The 5023-nt window shown below is 47.2% G+C and overlaps 1 non-coding gene across 1 annotated transcript; it reads left to right on the top strand.

The window, feature by feature from the left end:
• Positions 1-2102: 2102 nt before the first annotated feature.
• TRNAT-AGU (transfer RNA threonine (anticodon AGU)) lies at positions 2103-2176 on the top strand. The gene has a single exon. It is a non-coding gene; the product is annotated as a tRNA-Thr (tRNA).
• The last annotated feature ends 2847 nt before the right edge of the window (positions 2177-5023 follow it).

Below are 5023 nucleotides of genomic sequence, written 5' to 3'. Positions count from 1 at the left end.
TTATCCCCCAGTGCTGCTTTTATCTACTAGCAGACCCACAGCTTGTTTGGAAAGACAAATCTGCCATTCCTCTCACACTGCTGCTCTGGACAGCTCCTCTTCACTGCCAGGGATTCATGTGAATTTTTACACTGTGATGTAGTTGGCTGTTTCTTTTGCACCTGCAGACCTGAATGCTGTAGTGAAGATGACTCCTGTACTGCTGCCAGCAGATTAATCTGGGCTCACAGCCTAATGGTGCCAGTTGAGTTGTGCAACTCAAGTAACTGAAGAGCAGTTCTTCTATGGGGAAAAGGTACCTGTGGCTTGGGGACACACAGATACAGACAGGTTTGTGAGTACTGAACCTGAAAGCATGCTTTTGCACACTCAACTCTCCTTTGTTTTTATTCGCAAACTAAAAATTTTGAAAGTGGCTGTATTTTAATATTTGAACAAGGTATCTCCTTAATTTTTAAAATCAACAAAATTTTAATGTATTTTTTCCATTTCGTTGTGTGTTGGGAGTTTGGGATTTTTCTTTTTTTTATCTCTCAAATGGAATTTTCTCCCATTTGCTGCCTAAGAGAAGGCAATGGCGATACCTGGGAGACAGAAAACGTGGCTGGGAGGAGGAGGAGTGCAGCTGACTGCACACTCTTGGCTGGGGTCTTTCCTTGGAAAGGGCAGAGATCCCTGGAGGTTCTGGCTGGGATCAGGGGCCTGGCTCAGCTCCTCACTCTCAGATCGGTGTGCACAGGGGTGGTTTTGGTGCCAGTCCTGCTGCCCAGAGGATCCGCTGCCACTGCGGAGTTTTTATCCTGCTCTGATTCTACTCACTCTACTTTTACTCTCGCAAGAGCAGCTCTTGGATCGAGACCTTCTCCAACGCCGACCTCGCTGGGAGGGGGACCCCGACCCCAATCCCTTCGCAGAGGGAGCGTCCCCCGGCCTGCGGCAGCCCAGCCCTGCTATTTGTCTGCCGCTGCTTGGGGTTTTTGGCTCCATTTTAACGCGACACCCCGCATGTTCTGGCACGGCTCCGGAGCCTTTGCCGCACCCTGCGCTGCCCTTGCCGAGGCTGCACCGCGGCCATTCCGCCGCTCTGAGGGACCGCCCGCCCCTGCGGCCGGGCACAGGAAACCCCCTGTCCCTCCCTGCCGCCCGCCACAGCGCCCCCTGCAGGCGCGGGGGAGCCACGGCCCGGCCGCAGCCACAGCGCCCCTGGCGGCTGTGCCAGAACTGCAGCGGGGCTGGGTGCGCGGCCCGGTTCGGCCCGGTTTTATCGGTGTGAGAGACACCGGCACTCGCCTGTGGAAATTAAACATGTCTAATAAAGGACAGTACGAGACAAAGACCACAGAGCAAAGGTTATTACAGCCAGGTGCATCGTGGCACTGAGCACAACTCTGTTATCTTGGGGACACCCCTTAAATACCTTTTCCCTTCCATCAGCCTGTTGCATTCATAGACCTCAGGCATAGTAAACTTTTCCCCAAAGGAGTTTACATGCTCCAAGAACTGTTTAGCCTGGCTCCTCCTTAGGTCTGCCTTTTTAGAGCATGCAGATTCCTTGGTTGTGGTTTTAGTCCATCCTGATCCCCTGCAGTTGTGGGCCCTGGTGCACCCTGCCTTCAGAGGGTGAGTGCTGCTGGCAGCAGAGTGTGCAGGTGTGCTCAGGCTGTGTGCATTGGGGGTTAGCCCATCCCAGCAGGCAGTTTAACACAAGCACACTGATACCAGCTATTGCACTAAGCTTAATTAACAACAGAAATAAAAACTATATAGCAAAGTTACTTTAGCACCACACATATAGAATCTATTTTAATTTTTGCGAAAAGCCAATATTATAATATGTATCTATAACACCACAAACCATGGCCAGCTGACACATTGCAGGATGAGGCAGGGCTGGAGTTCTGGAGGCAGTCTCGCCTAAAAATGTCTGAAAAGCAAACATTTATGCATTTTCCGCCGCTCTCTACTGTGCTGTGCCAGAGTGAGGGCGGGCGCGGGTGCGGTTCGCAGGGCCGATGGGGCGGGCAGGCCGGAGCGAGCCCGGCAGCAGGCCCGACCCGCGGTCTAGAGCTATGAATGCTGCACTGAAAAGGCGCTCAACGCACGGCGCCGTGGCTTAGTTGGTTAAAGCGCCTGTCTAGTAAACAGGAGATCCTGGGTTCGAATCCCAGCGGTGCCTGTGCCGGCGGATCGGCTTTTTATTGCCCCCCGCGCTGTTTTACCTACGGGATGGGGCGGGGGCTCCGCCGTGGAGAGGGGGAAACTGCGGTGCACGGTGGGTGTGAGTAAATACAACAACTGCGCGGTGGGTGTGTGTGTAAATACACCAAACAGCCCGTGGGAATGTGTGTAACTACAACAAACAGCACGGTGGCTGTGTGGTAGAAGTGTGTAAATACAACAAACAGGCCAGTGTGCGTGTAAATACAACAAGCAGCGTGGTGGGTGTGTGGTGGGTGTGAGTAAATACAACAAGCAGCACGGTGGGTGTGTTTGTAAGTACAACAACCCTCTGTGTGTGTAAGTACAACAGCCTTCTGTGTGTGTGTGTGTGCAAATACAAGAGCCTAATGTGTGTGTGTGTGTAAATACAACAAACACCCAGTGGGTGTGTATGTAAGTACAACACCGCACTCTGTGTGTGTGTAAGTACAACAGCCCGCTGGGTGTGTGTACATATGGACACACAGGATCAGCTGGACATTCAGGCTGTCTCCTGTTGGCTTTATGGGGAAGCTGTTTTCCAGGAGTGTTTGTACACACAGAGTCAGGAAAATGCCTCTCACCATTTTTTCTTCTAATTGCCACATCTTCAGTAGCCCTAGAGCAAACCAAGCTATGATTGCCGGGTTCTCCTGCCCTTGCAGCCGGAGTGCTGCTGACTCCGTGGTTGCTGCTGAGGTTTTTTGTCCATCAGCACTGAGCCCTGCCTTTCGCCTCTTACCTGCTACTGTCACATCGGGTCTGGCTTTTCCAAGTGAGAGCTGCAATAAGCACTCTGTGCTACCACGTCATCAGTGACACAGCAGAGGGACAAAGGAGTTTTCCTAGAAACCTTGAATAATCAAAAGCCAAACCTTGCTCTGTTAGGCATGGGAATTAGGTTCAGCGAGAATATTCCAAATTTACTTTAAAGAAAGGCAGAATCCATCCCTAAATCTAAACATAAAAGGCTTAAAATCCATTAGTACAAGTTCCAGCCTAGCAACCATATTCTTCAGGTGTTTATTTTGCACTCACACAGCAGTGATGGGAGTAAAGGGATTCACAGCCACATTTGGAGATCAGAATTTTTAGGACTCAGATCAGCACCCAAATCAGTTGTCAGTAGCCTCAAATATAATGCATAAGACTTAATGTCTAGGATGAACATTTTGGTTATAATGTTTACCTGCAGGAAATAAAGAAAAGAAAGGAAGAAAGATTTCTTTGAGTGGCACTTACTATAAAAATCCAGGCTAGATAGTATTTGGTATGTCATAAATATAAGTAAACCATAATTGCAAACTGTGATATATTTCTTAAAATTTAGATGTAGCTTTGGACTAACCTCCCATAGATTGATATTATCCAAAAGAAAACAAGAAGAACTAGACAACTGGAAAGTGCAAATTAAGGAAGATTTGGGAAAAGAATCTGCAGTGAATGCAGCCAATGAAACAGACTTGTTCTCAGCTCTGGCACAGGAGAAAGCATGCACAGGCATGCTTTGCTTTGAATATGTGTATCTGCTCTTACTCTGCTAGTTTCCAGCTAGGTTCTGTTCTTTGGCTTGCAGATGAGAACCACCAATATAAAGAGTTCTAGGCATTGGTATAAAAATGGTTGATGCTCTTTTGTAATGCATCAGCAGGAATGGTATGATGAGCTAGCCAAGAGGGCACTGGAAGGGGCTTGTCCCTTCCTGCTTCCAATGAGCAGGAGCACCTGGTCAGAGTAGCCCAGTGCACCATGAGACCTACCCTTGTCCCTCAGAGCTCTTTGGCTCTGCACACACTGCTCTTAACTTTTCATCTCTTTTGCCATCTGCAGAATTACCATAATACTTACTGCTCTCAGAGTTGCTGGGGAGTCAATGAATGTAGGATGAAGCACTCTGAGCTCTCAGATAAAATCAATGTTATTAAAATCAAATGTTTTTGTTTTTCTCCTCAGTGAGTTCAGGTCATGCTGGGACCAAGCTTTTTCAGTAATGCTGGCAGCATTCACAGATGCATTTAGACTGTTTCTGAGAAAAGGGGCCTGACTGACTTCATCCATTGATGAGACAGAAAAACAACTTGCAAATAAAACTTTTGTTATTATTAAATTGGGGAGTTCATTTAAAATTTAGCATGTAGGACTGTTTTAGCCTTCTTGTTTTAGGTGCTTATTAACTGTTAAGATTGTTTTATGTTTATCCACAGAAATATATGGAATACATGTTTTTACAGGCCAGTATTTTCCTGACAAGATACTTCTACTTTAATCTCTCAAAATATTGCAACATTTTACATGAAGGTGTGTGATTATGATATCAGTATATGATAAGTATTACCTGAAAAGAGTTAAGTGTAACATGTAGGTTATGATGAATATTTAAGAAACACTTTAGAATCTTCCCAATTGTAACATTTATTGATGCCAAATGTAAACCAAATGGCCACAGTCTGTAAGAAAGTAGGTGAATACCCAATTTATGTTCCCATTACGATTACCTCCTTCAAATGGAAGCTTAAAATGCTCTCCATTATCCTTCAGCCCTGGCTCAGCAGGGAGGTCCCAGAGGACTGAAAGTGCCAATGTGATGCCAATCCAAGAAGAACATGAAGGAGGCTCCAGGAAACTTCAGGTCTGTCAGCCTGACCTCAATGCCTGGCAAGGTTATGGAACACATTATCCTGAGTGCTATCACACAGAACCTACAGGGGATCAGAAACAGCTGGCACAGGTTTAGGAAGGGCAAGTCCTTCCTGACCAATCTGATCTTCTTTTATGGCCAGGGGACCTGCCAGTAGATGAGAGAGAGACTGTGGATGTGTCTGCC

Source organism: Serinus canaria, chromosome 11 (genome assembly GCF_022539315.1).
Source record: "Serinus canaria isolate serCan28SL12 chromosome 11, serCan2020, whole genome shotgun sequence".
In the NCBI taxonomy this organism is placed as follows: Eukaryota; Metazoa; Chordata; class Aves; order Passeriformes; family Fringillidae; genus Serinus; species Serinus canaria.
Note: the sequence above shows the minus strand (reverse complement) of the source record. Positions and strands in the feature narration are given on the sequence as shown.